The sequence below is a fragment of the Triturus cristatus genome, chromosome 1_2, assembly GCF_964204655.1.
Source record: "Triturus cristatus chromosome 1_2, aTriCri1.1, whole genome shotgun sequence".
NCBI lineage: Eukaryota > Metazoa > Chordata > Amphibia > Caudata > Salamandridae > Triturus > Triturus cristatus.
Window position 1 is genome coordinate 1,121,014,448 of NC_140580.1, and position 15,898 is coordinate 1,121,030,345.

Sequence of the window (15,898 nt, forward strand, 5' to 3'; positions counted from 1 at the left end):
CTCCATTATCGAGCTCTGCAGCGCCTGAAGACGGCCTGCCTACCAAGAGGGTGCCCCTATTCCCACAAGGTGTTTTTGTCCGACGAGGCTCGAGAAGAAATCCAGTGGTGGTTAGACCACATGGAAACCTGGAACAGCTGGGCAATTTTCGGATCGGCTCCGGACCTGGTCATAGAATCCGACGCCAGCACAACTGACTAGGGTGCCAGAAGCAGAGCTTTCTGTAGGGGGGGGCTTGTGGTCTCCAGAAGAACGGAAGCTACATATCAACTGTTGGAGCTTCTAGCAGGTTCCTTTGCAGTCCACTGCTGGACGAGAGATTCTATTCAGTTGTGTGTCCTGCTGAAGATGGACAACATCTCAGCAATTCGCTATATCAACCTTTTAGGGGGTACTCGGTCCAAAGCACTCTCGGACCTCGCCACAGGGTTTCTAGACCATTCAGGTATCTGTCACAGCGGAGTACTTGCCCGGACAAGAGAATCAGGAAGCAGACTTCCAGTCTCGCAACTTCAGGGATTCCATTCTTTGGAACTTGGCCCCAGAGATTTTTGCAATGTTGAACAACCATTGGGGGTCCGTTCTCGGTGGATCTTTTTGCCTCGAGGCTGGATCACCAGTTGCCCCGCTTTTTCAGCTGGAGGCCAGACCCCTAGCGCTGGCTACAGATGCCTTCCTTCAGGACAGGAGCAGGGGTACGCTTCGCAATGATCACAAGGACGTCACTGCAAGTCCGGAGGCAACAGGCGGAAGTGGTTTTGATCACTCCCCTTTGGAGAGTGCAAGTTTGGTTTCCAGTTCTTCTGGAACTTTCCTGGGATTCTCCAATCCTACTCCCCCAGTTTCCAACTCTGCTCCTGAATCCAATCAACGTTCTTCATCCACTGGTTCAAGGGAACTTATTGTCGCTCATGACATGGGGGATTACAGGGGATGATGGGTGGTCGCAGGCCTTTCGGAAATGGCTGAAAACTTCATGTCAAAGGCTTGGGTAGCCAGCACTGTCAAAAGATACAGATCCGCTAGGGGACGATGGTCCCATTTGTGTATGCGACGGGGTCTTAATATCCTGGACGCAGATGTAGTGCATGGTCTGAATTTCCTCGCACATCTGGCCTCTAGTGGTATGCCTTACAGATCAATAAACACCTTCCGGTCGGCCATTTCAGCCGGTCATTTACCGGTTAAGGAGGTGGCGGTGGGCGAACACCTACTAGTCTGTAGGTTACTGCGGGGTATCAGTCTCTCGCTTCCACCGGAACCACGCTACTCTTCCCTTTGTGACGTGAACCAAGTTGTCAACTTGTTCCTCTCCTGGCAACCAAATAGTTTTCTCTCTAGAAAAGAACTGTCGGCTAAACTGGCTATGCTACTTTGCCTCATCTCTTGCCGCCCTGTATCTGACGTGAGGGCGTTGGACATCACGGGCAGGATGTTTTTCCCTAATGGGGTGACGTTTACTCTCCACAGAAGAACGAAATGCCACACAAGAGTTATCACTTACCCTGAGTTCCCGGACTCTCCTTTGTTGTGTCGTCCGATGCCTAAAGGCTTATGAGGAGATAATAGAGGAGTTTTAGCCTCCGGGTGAACGGCAGCTACTCATTGCGCTACTAAGTCTTTTAAGGCAGTTTCTTCGACCACTATAGCTAGGTGGGTTAGATAGGTGATGCAGGAGGCCGGCATTAGCCTCTGGGATTTTGGGGCCCACTCGGCACGAAGTGCAATGGCCTCTAAAGCATTTGGCTTGGGTGCCTGTTTGGAGGATATCCTCAACGCGGCAGATTGATCTTCAGACTCTACCTTTAAAAGGTTTTACTTCAAGCCGATGGTGGACATGGCTCACCTTGTTGTGTGCAAGCTTTGAACTAGCATAATCCTCGCCTCCAGTTCTGACATAGAATGAAAAATTTCCTAGCTATCATAATGGAAAATTTAAACTCTATTAAGGACTCAGAGGCAAGGATTATCCCACCCAGAGGATGATCGTTCTGCCCATATTAGAGTAAGTAATCCTGCTTGAATTAAGTATTTGCATGATGCATTGCTTATGTTTGCTTACTAACTAGTTTCTCTGCATTTGGTTCACAGGCTTTGGTAGTTTGTGCTCAGGTGATACAATATACTCTTTCTTTGCAGGCTCTGATGCAAATAAACAGGATTCATGAAGGTGATCCAACGGCTAACTTCGCCCGACGAAAGAGGACGAAGAGCCACTAAAGAAGGACTATGTTAGGACTATGGGTTCACTGATTGGACATTGCAAGCCGTGCTTTGATTGGTTCTTACTTTGTTTTTACTACATTCTCCCAAGTGTTCATGGGAAACGTAGTTGTTTATCTTTTCAATGATGGCTATTAATAAAAGTGAAGAAAGAAGGCATAATCATCGCCTCCAAGCCCTTTATAGAATTCAAACTTTCTGTTATGATAGCTAGAACATTTTTCACTCCACTCTGGTTACTGTTTGCATGGCCACAACAAGCATTCGGGATTGGTGGGAATGAGTTACGTTGTTACAGTAAAGCAGAAAAAATAAATATCTTCTAGTCACTGAGCAGTGTGCAGCAGTCAAATCATGGGGTATTACCACACATAACGCAGGGTTCTACAACGAGGCACATTTCATATACCAGCAGATCAATCCCAAACAGCCCAAATCACCACATAGTCAAGAATGTGCGGCCAAAAAGCATCTGTGTGAATCGGTCTCATATGGAGGACCTAAAATCCCAAAATACTAAAACTCCTAAATCTAAATCCGCAATGTATTAATGCTATATTGAGGTGAGGGCGGATGAAGGGGGGCAGGTACCGGCAAAGTCAAGTAGTCCCTCCTTTTTATACCGGTGGTTGGGGAAACCCTTTTTTGGTGCCCTTTTTCCCTGCAAGGCTTGCCTGCTCCTTGTGCTGCTTAGTATTTTAGCCCTACTTTTATTGCTCTTATACGAGTTTTAGAATAAAAGATGCATTTTTGGAAGATTTTTTTTAAATTGATTTTGAATTCCGGCTTTGGATTAGAAACCTTAAACAATGAATCCATAGTCCCAATTTTCAGTCATGGCCGAGTGAGAGTAAGGAAAACATCTGGGCATTGCCCCAGTCCTTAACATTAAAACACAGATACCTTTGGCATCAGGGTGAGCATAAAGACTGCTCTTTAAATAGTCAGAGAAACAGCAACTTACTGTAATTTTATCTGAAAACACACCCGCGCACCTTCACGCCTCTTTCCACGTCCCCAGAAGCCTGAAACTGTATTCCATTTGCTGCTGCTTAAAGATGGTGTCCGGCTGGACCTTTTCAAATCCAACAACTGTCCAATTCACGTCCAGCGATCACTTAATGTTCACAATCACCAGTAAGAAAGAAAGATCCTGAAAGCCTGGGTTGACAACGACAGCTAATGACTTGCAGGTAAGTAATTATGTGTGAGGCCTAGACTGGATGTGGACCCCAGGAGCACCGGTTGAGCAGCAAGGTCAGAAATCTTCAATCACAAAAATGGGATGCGGCATAAAATAAAGAAGTGCAATCAGGCTGGTGTTTTTCAAGTTAGCTCAACCAAAAGTCATGACTTGGACAGTCACTCTTTGCGGCCAGTCTCGAGTTGAAATGAGTTCTGACACAGCACACTTTAAAAAAAAAAAAAGAACTTTATCATTGTTGCAAATCAACATTTGCCCCCACTTCGGTGTTGCGATGCAAAATCAAAAGACTTCCCTTTACATTGTTTCCCTTATGCCATTGGGTCGAGTGCTCTCCAGTAAGCCAGGAGACGCACAATTCAAGGAAATCACCCATGTCGTTTTCTATGCGAGCAGCCTCAGCCCGATGCAACGCACTAGGGGCGGAAGCGTACAGAGTGATGGAGCAGGAAAAACAACATTTTGTATACATCCTCTAATTTGCATGAAATTAATAATGTAATCATTCTAAAATTAATTTACATTAACATGTTTCCAGTAAAAATGTATTAATCAACTTTTGCACCTTGATAAACACGAAATACACGTGGGACTAAATTGCTAATTGCATGGCAGAACAATTAATTAATTAACTATGGTACGCAGACTAACCTTAGATTGTGGTGAAATAATAAAATTGCCTGATTTAGGTTGCTTTGTGATCGTTTGTGCTTTGGAAGTCATCAAATGGTAAGTATTATTGCTTTAAATGTTGCTACAGCTAGGAAAATACTTATATATATTGGGATTAGTGTGGGTTTAAACATTAGCATCTTCATTTCTATATTTTAATTACTGTTATGTCTATTTTTGCTTAAGTTGGCATTCGGGCCTACTAGGCCGCAGTACCCAAGATGGCGTTCTCTGAAGCAGATGCCACCATGTGAGCGCTGTGATTTCTGCGCATGCTCAGAGGGCTCTGGAGATCACCAAGCGATTAACTCCTGACATCGCGTTCCCTACCAAGGACAGGGATTGAATTTGACTGCCAGCCAATAGATGACTATGTGGGAACAGTAGAAAGGACAATACAGAACCTGTGGAAAGATGACTTTTTCACCTTGAAGAGTTACATTCGCTGCTCTCGCCTGGGAGTCAAACTAGACTTAGCAATTTGTGCCTTCCTATGCAAGTCATCACGAAGAACCAGTTTGCACTGGGAAAAATTTCAATAGCCTACAGATAACCCCGAACTGTCCAATCAGAATATTTTCTCTGCCCCTAAATGTTACCATGTTAGTATGAAGTAAGACGGAAAAAGGGTATAAAGAAGCCCTCCTCCGCCATTGGGGGCGTCAATTGGTTTGATCATTCTTGACGTTGGGTTGCATTGAGCTGGTGTTGATTTGATGGTTTGCCTTGGGTTTGTTTGGCGTTTGGGAGAAGAGTTTTGCAGTGCATCCTATATTTCTGCCTGACGGTTTGATCCTTTGCTGTGGGTCAGACAGCCTGTCCTGGGAGTTGCACCTGAGAATGCGGATAACTCTCTGTTTGATCAGAAGCCATCGTCTGTTGCCAATTGGTAATTGCTTAACTGAATTTTTCAAATTCATGTCTATTTACTAAATGTTGGATATGTATTTAATAAAACTAAAATGTTATATTATGAGCTGTAGTTAATAAATGCGAACGTAAAGAAATCTTATTTTTAACAGATAAACAACAATTGAAATAATAAGAATGAGTTTGTGATTCTTTAAATTTATGATAAGATTAAATGATTTCTAGACTTTATTTGTGTTTTCGCTGGTTCTAAATCACCATCAACCAGTCCAACTAATTGGTCCATCGACCAAGTATTGGAGTGCCTTGATGTTAAGGTCAGGATTCTGAAGTCATATATAAAACGTGTATATAATGTAAAGTAAATTGATCCTGGTAGGCAATAAGGTACCCACATGTCCAGCGCTTTTTCTCCTGTGTGCAGATTCGAGAGAGATTTAGTGGATGACAAATGTGTGTTGATGTTATGGACCCCACCAATGAATGCGTGTATGAATGAGCTGTTGTGAATAAGAATCTGTGACATAAGGAGAATATGTAAATATTGTCCTCCGCGCTGCATCAAGAGCACGGTCTATTTATAGTCGAGGTGTTGCAGTCCTCAACATTAACATCAGGCCTGAGGCAGGTCTCTCTTACGGCTCACCTTTCCACTTCTGACACCACCATCGGACAGCACATACGAATGAAGTTTCTGGTTAATCCCTAGTAACTCCATGGGACATGTAATACGCCCCACTGCCAGCCTCAACAACTGCCATAGTGCAGGGTTCTCAGCAACCGAGCTTCCCCCTGCCGGGAGCAGCATGCATATTGTTTCGTCCACCACAGACTGAAGTTCAAGGAGGTCTAGGGGATAGGTGGATAGAAGGAAGAAAACTCTAAATTATATTCCACTAATGGAGACGCAGCGAAAGCAACAAGCTCCCTGCCACACGGATTACTCCTTGAGGCGTGCTGCATCTATGGGCCCAGTGCTTCCCTGAAGCGCCTGAGGTCCAAGAAAGAGGAGAGATGAATCGCGAACCATAAGAAGGAGGGGCCATCCTGAGTCTTAGCCAGGTACACTCCTGAGAGCGCATCTTCTTAACAATAATGTTCACTCGACCTTAGAAGGGTCTTGCTTTCAGGCAGGCAATGTGGAGACGTTAATACTGTTATGGACGATTTCATGGCCACCAAATTCAGGCTAAAATCCACAAAGAATTATTAGCTTGCAGTGTGCACAACACAAAATAATCTACACAAATAGCAGTGTACAACAAGAACCTTGGCTAGCTCAAACTCTCCATAAAGAAAAGCAACTTCCATTCAATAAGACAAAGACCTGACAGTCAATTAAAAATATGCATAATGCGTTTGGCTCCCACAGAGGTTTTCCTGAGACATTACACCGATTAAAACGAAATGAATTCAAATAGATTAGATTTCAAATCAATTAGTGTGTGGAATCTGAATAATACTTGAACGAAATCAGCATCAGGGCGAGAGGGACGGGCACTGGCCTCGTGTCAGACAGAGAGATACACAGGGGCCTGGAAGGAAGGCATGCCTGCAGCTCAATGAACAGTATGAGCATAGACATGTCACATCTGCAGACCAAGGCTACAGGTATCCGGATTCTAATGAAAAAACGGACCCATGATGTTCCCATTCTGCATTGGTGCTTGTGAGCTGTGGCGATGTCCCCGTTGTCACCATGCTCAATGAATTATTAACTCTCTCTCCTAAGCACGACCACAAACAATCATCAGATGGTCATTCTGGAAAATGCTTCAAGATAAAGCTCAGCTCCGTGAACAATCTAAACATATACAGTAATCCCTGCAAACAGGCTTTTGCCCCAAACGTTACACCCAAAAACGAACCATGTGACTGCACTCGAACACACCAGCTTCAATCATTTCTGACGAGCACCAGGACTTTAATGGCATTTCTATTCTTTCTGGCCTCCCACTGCCTTGTGGACATTATAGTCTCTGTGAGTCAAAGTTACTATGTTAAATCACAGTGGCAGATTTTAGCAGCTCTAACTCGATTTGAAAGGACGATCGCCACTTCTCAGCAGGGTGCCATACACTGACGGAAACCTGCACTTCTCAGCAAGCAGTGGCGTAGCTAGACGGGGTGGAGGTGGCGTGCTGGCGATGAACTCGGTGTTCCCCCACCCGCGGCAAACACATGTAAGAGCCTGGGGGGGGGGGGGGGGGGGGTGTTATACATACATTAAATGAAATGGGAGGGTACCTGCGTTTACCCACATGGGTGTCATACATTAAAAGATAGGGTACCTGCGCTTCTCAACAAGGGAGTCATACATTAAACAGAAGGATACCTGTGCCTCTAAACAAGGGAGTCATACATTAAACAGAAGGATACCTGTGCCTCTAGAAGGATACCTGCGCCTCTCAACAAGGGTGTCATACCTTAAATGGAAGGTGCAGGTCTTTTCTCATAAAGACAGAACCACAGGAGGCACAAGGGGGGGCTTTCTGTGATTCCTCCATAAACGAACTCAGCAAATTTGTTTCCACATTCAGCTCTTTGGATAAGGCCAAGTCCTCCATCAAGAGTATTTTAAACCCGGGGTTTTCACCGGGGCTGGATGTGGCTGGGGTGCTTGGCCGGCCGCTCTCAGTTCCATGCCTCCTTCAGAGATCAGGGCTCCAAACAGGGTCAATGGCAGGATAGCTCCAGATTCAGGGTTTTTTCCCCCCACCAGAAACAATCATAGCCACGAGGCTTCGGAGGAGGAAACAACAATGCCACCGCCCACGGCGAGTTTACATCTTCTTTCTCACAAATGCCTGGGGGGCAGACTAGTGCATTTCACTCACAACTGGAGGGTGGTAACCTCAGACTCATGGCTACTTCAAACATTTCAGGGTTTTCATATTGAGTTCTACGGCTTCCCATTCAACCCTCTCTTCCCCACCCCTATTTTTCTACGAAGCGGAGGCTGCGCCCAATTGATATAGAGGTGGCAGACTTGCTCTCCAAAGGGGTATCATCTCATCAGCAGTCTCCGCAACAGGTTTCCTCAGCTACCTCTTGCCAGTGAAGAAGCGCAATTGGGTCAACTTCCTGTAATCAACCTGCAGGAATTCAACTAATGGTTTGTATTCTGCCATTTCAAAATGGAGAGGATTCACCTCCTTCTGGATCTCTTGAGACCCAATTGATTGGTATGTCTAGATCTCAACGATGCCTACTTTACGATTCTGATATACCAGCCGCATTGCCGGTTCTTACAATTCCAATCGAAACTCCAAACTTTTTATTTCACGACCCTCCGGTCCGGTCTATCCTCCGCACCTTGGTATTTCAACAAGGTTCTGAAACCGGTGGTGGAGCATCTCAGGTACCTGGACGACATTCTCCTCATGGATCAAAGCCCGAGAATGTTGTTGGCCCAACTACAACAGACTGTCGTGCTTCTTTAATCCCTGGGGTTCATTATAAATGGGAATAAGTCCATTCTATCACCAACTTAGACCCTCACATTCTTGGGTTTGTGGTAGACTCTGTCAAGTCCACTCTGAACCTTTCCTCCAGGAAGGTTTCCAAAATACGTCACAAAGTCTGCAGAACCCTGGCCAGGCTGACCATGTCTCTCACACAGATTGAGAGGATTGTAGGCCTCCTTTCCTCGTTGATCCAGGCCATGCTTCCCGGGCACTTAAATTATCAAGCACTCCAAGGCTTCTCATCTCCACAAAGGACTAACATATTCTCAGCAGGTCCCCCTCTTGGAGACAGCCAAATATGAACTTCGCTAGTGGCTCACCTATATGCAGGCCTGAAATGGGCGTAGTATTTATTGTTCCCTCTGAATGTCGTAATAGAATCGGATGCCAGCAGCACAGGTTGGGGGGCTCGATGTTGCAAATTTGCCACCTGAGGCACCGATCCTGCTTCAGAACAGTCCTTACACATCAACTGCCTTGAACTGTTGACTCGCTCTTTCGTGGTCAGATGTTGGACTAAGAACAAAGCACAATATTGTGTCATCCTAAAAATGGACAACACTGCGGACCACGGTACATCAATCACATGGGCAGAACAAGGTCCAGAGCTTTCTCGGATCTAAATCAGAGTTTCTGGGCATACTGCCTACGGAACCACATTTCGGTGGTGGCAGAGCATCTTCAGGCTCCTCTAATCAGGTGGCGCAGGAGGCGGATTAGCAGTGACGTTATCTGAGAGATGCAAATCTTTGGAAACTAGACCCGGCAGTGTTCCAGGCCCTCTCAAGCAGGGTGGGCCCATACACAGTGGACCTATTTGTGTCTCGTCTGGATTACCAGCTTCCCAGGTACTACAGCTGCAGACCGGACACAAATGCAGTAGTGACCAATGCTAGTCTGTAGGACTGGCCAATGTAGATGAGTTATGAGTTTCCTCCTTTCTCCATGATAAAGAGGATGGCAGCTCAGGCTCGAAGGTAGAAAGCAGAGTTGGTGGTGGGGACCCCGATTTGGAGGTCTCAAGTTTGGTTTCCGGTTCTGATGAAACTTTCTTGGGATTCTCCAATCCGTCTACCTATGTTTATGGATCTCCAAAAAGAATCCCTTCGAGAGCTCTCACCACCTGGTCCTGGAGGGCACTTTACAGCTTATGGTGTGGAGGATTACAGGTTGTGATGGCAGGTCACAGGCCTTTCACGAGATGCTATGGACCTCCTCTATAGAGCCTGGGCAGAAGGTACCATCAAGAGATGCTGATCAGCCTTGACTTACTGGATGGATTGGTGTCAGCAGAGATGTTTGGATCACATAGGGACAGAAATTGTCCATATCCTGAACTTTTTGGCTTCTCTTGCCTCGGAAGGCTGAGCTTAATGATCAATCAATGCCTTTCACTAGGCGAGATCAGCAGGGCACACGCACGTTGGTGGTCACCCAGTGGGGGAACATCAATTGTTTTGCAAGTTGCGCATGGGCACTCGTTTGTCCTTATCACCGGAACCAAGGTATTCAGTTTTGCGGGATGTCTATAAGTGATGAATTTGTTCTCATCTTGGCCTAACAATCACTACCTTCCCAGAACAGAGATATTGGCAAAGCTGGTGTTGTAGACAAGTCTCTGACATCAGGGCTTTGGACATTACGGGAATAACCTTTCCCCTGAGGGGGTTACCTTCAATATGCCCAGACAACCCAAGTGTAACTCATGCATTTGGTCATATCCAGCTTTCAAGGATTCTCCTAAGTTACGTGTTGTCTGTTATATTAAGGCATACAAAGCCATGACTAAGGACGTCTGCACTCCTGGCAAATTACAACTTCTCCTGCCGCCTAAAAAACACACAAAGCGGCGTCTTCTCCTACTACTGCACGGTGGGTAAGATGGGTCATGCAGGAAGCCGGTATCAATACCAAAGAATTTGGAGTTCACTCTGCCAGAGGAGCTATGGCCTCCAAAGCCTTCACCCTTGGGGCACATCTATAGGATATCCTTAACACTGCAGACTGGTCTTCAGACTCAACTTTTAAGAGATTCTATTTTAAACCAGTTTTGTCAATTGGAGCTCTAGTGGTTGATAAACTTAGAACTAGCATAATCCTTTTCCCTGGTCCTAACATAGAATGAAACATTTCCTAGCTATCGTAACAGAAAGTTTCAATACTATTAAGGAAATAAGGGTGAGAATTAGCCCACCCAATGTTCGATCATGTCGCCCCACCCGATCAAAGGTAATAACTACCAAACGTTCCAAGTAGGTATTTATCATACTATTCTTGTTTCTTGACAGTTTAATGTGTCTGTAGTAATGATGCTTGATAATTGCATCCACTCATTTTGATGAGTTTGATTCTTTATATGTTGTATTTCATTAACGATTCTTGGGGTTTAATGTGAATACGTTTTTTTATAGGAGCAAAGCCGTCTAAACAAGATAGAAACACATCAACCTTGGCTTTTTGTCGCAGGAAGAAAGAGGAGGCAAGAGAATCTACAGGGGGTTATGAAGAGAGACCCTGCGTGCTGACTGACGGCACTGAAGTTCTTTCTTTCCCAGTGGTTCTTGGGAAATTATGTTTATTGTTGTGATGTTTCAATATGGCTGCTGTTGAAAATAAAGCGAAGAGAGTACAACATAATTCTCAACTCTAAGTCCTTAATAGAATTGAAACTTTCCATTATGATAGCTAGGAAATATTTAATTCCCGGCATCCCTGATGACAGAATGGTCTGGGTGGGTTACAGAAACCCATACTTACTCCATCAGCCACAGAGAAAAGATGCACACCAGTCGCCATATTTTCATCCCTTCAGCCACATGTATGGTTAGGAGGCACTGGAAAACCATAGTGAGCTGCATAGGACACCACAGGGAGGTGCAGCAGAGGAACACTTCCCTCAAGCCCCCACACCAACCTCACTCGCAAGCCCACTTCCAACACTGCTGGGCAAGAATAGCGAAGAACTACAACTCCATATTCTGTCTCAAGCTGCTCAGTAGCCAAAGCATTCAGCTGATGAGCCTGATGGAGAAAATAGGGTTTGGCACCTGAAGTGTGTAAACATAGCTCTTTAAGTGCCATCCTTAACCTCCATCGCTGCCTATGTCCCATGAGCAAAGAGGCTGCAAAGTCAAGAACAGTTTAGCAAGGAGTAGCATGCTGGTTGCAGCTACTACCACCAATACTCATGCCCATACCTTTCAGTCTTGATTCAATTGCTACACAACCAACACTAATGGAAATTCTTCTGCAGAATCCTTGCTGGAAGAGAAAGTGAAGAGAAGGATGAAACAAACTATTTTATAGCTCATGCTGACTTGGTTTTGAAACATGCTTACATTCATCAACGGGTGGTTATTTATTTAGAGGACTGGGGCATTAATATGTAAATTTAATTCAATACGTAATACAAGATCAATAAAGCATTGGAAATCAAAGGATTGTCCCAATTTTAAACTGGATATTTATGCATATTTTTCTGAATATGGAATCTATTAGCTGCAATTTAAAGCAGAAGAAAGATAACTGGTGTGCAATGATTGAAGATTATCCAAGTTGCATAGATAGGTTATCAAGACTACCAAGATCATCATTTAAAAGCTACGACACTGAATACTTCTACCATTAAAAATAAATAAATGAAACGGTAGACACACTGTTAGAAACAGGGTTCATACTCATGTCCATCTTTTGTGCCACAGAGAATTCCAACATTTCAATACTAACTAACTTTCTTTTAGAAACTAATATACAGTGGATTAAACAACCTAAATTAAACTTGGCAAGCTATTCGTAAGGAAACACGAAAAATCGAGTTAGAATTGCAGGAGTTAGAGAATAGCCATTAGAACAATCTAAATTAGATGTAAATTATTTGAGCAAGAAATGAGATGACAGAAGGCCAAGAAAAGCTTCAGGAATAATCTTAAAACTGCAGAAAGAATCAGCCCTCACAAAATGAAAATAGGGATTAGGGCTTCAAATCATTGATTTCTCTGTCTAAGTGTAGAGAGAACCAGAACATGATGAAGGAACTACATCAACAGGGAGGGAAAACGGTCTTAGCCAAAAATTTGATTAGAGTAGTTTTTTTTTTAAATACTATTTGTCGGATGCAAGTACTTGGTTTATAAAAGAGTATACAATACAAGTAATATATGAACTGAAAGAAGAAATTTAGGAATCTAAAGTAAAAAAGAAAACAATCCTACTGAAAATGGGAAGGAAGAAATCCCTGATGGGCACTCACATAAATTTGACAACAAATTATGTAACAGACTTTGACAGATTTGGAGTCATTGATGGTAACAGGTAAAGGAAGAGTAATACATATTTTCCCAAAAGAAAACCATGATCTGCATACATGAGTGTCTGGTGGGCCAATCTCTCTTCAATACGGATTCAGACTTTTTTCACTCTCTTCTAGCAAAGAGACTTGAGACCAGCATCTGCTTCTCATAGCAATGAGTGGCCAAAGCACAATATTCAATAAGAATCAGCTTTTTGGCAATGCTGAACAGCATCAGTAAAAAAAAAAAAAAAAACAATGCTTTTAGCCAGTGCTGTTTACTATCCAGAGGAAAAACAAAAGACGCAATGACACAACCTAAGTTTGTTGTCACGTCATTCCATAGGCACATGCATGCGTCATCACGCCTGCGTGCATGTACAGAATGAGGCAGGAGCCATTATTCCCCAAAAGCGCTTTGGTGGAGGACCAGCAGCAATCTCTAAAAAATAGAACCGCAGGATAGGCGGAGCAACAGATGAGTGGGTTGGGGGAAGCAACAGGAAGCGGGCGAAAGACACAGGGAGAAGCACACAAGGGAAACTGCAACACAGACAGTGGGGCAGGGTAAAAAGCGCATGGGAGAGAGAGCAAACAAGCAGTCACCAGGCTGAGAGCAAACACAGAGCGGGGGTCTACTTGGCAGGGGAGGCGAGAGGGAAACAAAATGGGGAAATAGCTAGTACACATATGCACTCTAATGGAGAGCTGAACCAAAAAGAAAAGAGTCCTTCCCTAAAATTAAGCAGTGGAATGACACAAGTCAACCAGTCAAAAGAAGGCTGTGCTCCAAGAGCAAACACAAGATGGAAATGGAAAGGGATACACGGATTATGATCTCAGGACTTGGACCTATAGGTCTTTGCTGAGGGCATCTGTTCATAGTTATCTTTTTCAATGAAGTGATGCAACCATTCCTCTTCTCTTTACTGGCTCCTTAGATGGTGATTGTTTTGTCACTGAGTGAGTGGGTGACTACATTTATTCTACTACAGTAAACTGAGAACATGTTTCTGTAAAACTGCTACAAGCATCTTCGTGAGTAATCTCTTGAAGACACTGAAAGTCTAGGAATCACAGTGGTGGAAGGAATAACAATGTAGATTTTCATAACTTTCAAGGAAGTTTTTGTCAACCAGCACCTTTTACACCAAGAAGCCTTTTAAGAAATACAAAGAGTTATAGATCATATCAGTGTGAAAAAAGAACCTTAACATTTTGTCTGTATTATGCTAATATAATCACATTAGATACTATGTTATTGATCACACATACAGCCCTGAACATACCAGCTATCTGAATCAATTGCTGTGTCATTTGCTATTAGTTCTAGGCTTCCTGTAATACTAAACAGGCGTGCTAGTTTTCATTAACATAGTAGGCAAAGAGCAGGTGGAAGCAGGATTTTGTGAGGAAAAATAAGGCTAGAATTCTACATCTGAATGGTATCTTCCCCACAAAGCCCTTCTGCGCTTCCTTGGCGTGGCGGGGATAAGTTTAGACCAGTTTTCGCTGAGAATAACATGTTTCTGTCAGATGAGTTGGAGGACAGCGCATTGGTAGTGGGAAGTGGTCTACACTGTACTATGCAATGGTGTCCGATACTGGGAGACGACCAAGGATTTGATGGTTATTGCAGATGGCAATTGTGATTGAGTGATGCAATAAAAATAGTTTTTGCAAAAAAAAAATGTTTCTGTCAGATGAATAAGCTTCATTACCTTGTACTGAAACAAAAACATATATTCTGGGGTGATTTTCTATGAATTTTAGCTCCATGCTCCATCTAACCATTTTCTAGACAGAGCCCTGGTCAGTTGAAATAACAATGGTCTTTGCTATTTGTCAGTGATGCTTGCTACTTTGCATTAAACACTAGCTGAACTTTAGGCTACCTGACATTTGCTTTATTGTTAACATTGGCATTTTGAGACTGTGTAATGATGGACTCAGTTGAGGTACCATGGCAGCAGACATTCTTGTGGATATGAGGAGTGTGAAAATGTATTATAGACACTTCTGGAATCCACGTGTTAATACAATTATTACAGAGCTGTATATTTCTAGTCCCAAAGCATATGGGATTTTTCAGAATGCCTTAAATAAAATACGAAGGTTTAACAAAAAATATTGGTGGTTTAGTATGGAGTTATTTTTTCTACGTATTGGGAAATTGTTTGTTTTTTCTCCTGTGGAAAATACCTTTGCTCTAGGTGGCGTGGCCGAGCAGCGAAGCAAGATGGCAGTACAGTGAAAGAGCTTAGACAGCGGAAGCAATTATCCTCAAGAAAAATCCTTAAATTGCAGTTTTCCACCTACTAACCAATCACCTACTACTTAAACAAGATGCGGAGCAGCTAAAATTCAGATGGGCGGAATTCATTGACTGACAGCGTGGCTGCCAGCCAGAGGAAATTGAGCCCGTCCTGCGGCCTGCATGCTTGACAGGGCAGAAATCCAACTGGGAAACTGGTGAAGGGACCGACCTGTTGGAGAGGAGGTGTGGACACGAAGGCCAGACACGGCTGCCAGCCTGAATACAGAACTGAGTTTTTCTTCCTGACAGGACATTAAGCAAAGTTGGTAAGTGGCACAAGGAGCGACTGGTGAGCAGCGACAGATGTGTGCCGATATGGAGGATGTGTGCAGAGTGGATGACAGAGTCAGAAATGCCTTTAAAGAGACGGTGAGGCTGAGTAGATCATCATCCAGCTAACAGCTCGGTAGATGGAGTCGCAGTGGCACTAGATTGGTCCTGGGGAATTGAGATGCAAAGGTACACCCTCTGTACAGCTGGGAAGTGGTAGAGGGGCAGCAAAATATATGGGCTAAGTGACAGCCCAGTAGCTAGTAGCCCAGAGAAGACAGCCCAATCATGTTCACAGCCAAATAGCCACCGCTCAATTGCCTGGTCCTGGTTTGCAACTCTTGGTGTCTACGAGTACTCTGCTGCGGGGAGCTGCGTCTGGAAAGACAAAGGGAGGGCGCTCTTGGCGCTGACTATCAAGGAAGCCAGAGATACTCTGAGGTGACGAACTACTATTAACTATGGGTAAGGTGGACGCTAAACAGTCCTAGTTGGGCTTCACTGCAAGGAAAAGCACCAAACAGAATCTAAAAGCTCCCGTACTCAAGATCAGGATGATACGCCTGGTGGCGGCGACTCCTCAGCAA

General features: G+C 44.1%; 1 protein-coding gene and 1 long non-coding RNA gene across 2 annotated transcripts in view; one reads left to right on the forward strand and one right to left on the reverse strand.

Annotated features, from left to right (window-relative positions):
* LOC146868803 (uncharacterized) overlaps nucleotides 1-12,963 on the forward strand; it is a 102,704-nt gene extending 89,741 nt beyond the window's left edge. Inside the window, exon 3 of the long non-coding RNA XR_014966427.1 lies at nucleotides 10,848-12,963. This is a non-coding gene — a long non-coding RNA (uncharacterized LOC146868803). The remainder of the gene's footprint in view (nucleotides 1-10,847) is intronic.
* MAPKAP1 (MAPK associated protein 1) overlaps nucleotides 1-15,898 on the reverse strand; it is an 826,525-nt gene that overhangs the window by 669,841 nt on the left and 140,786 nt on the right. The window lies entirely within an intron of this gene.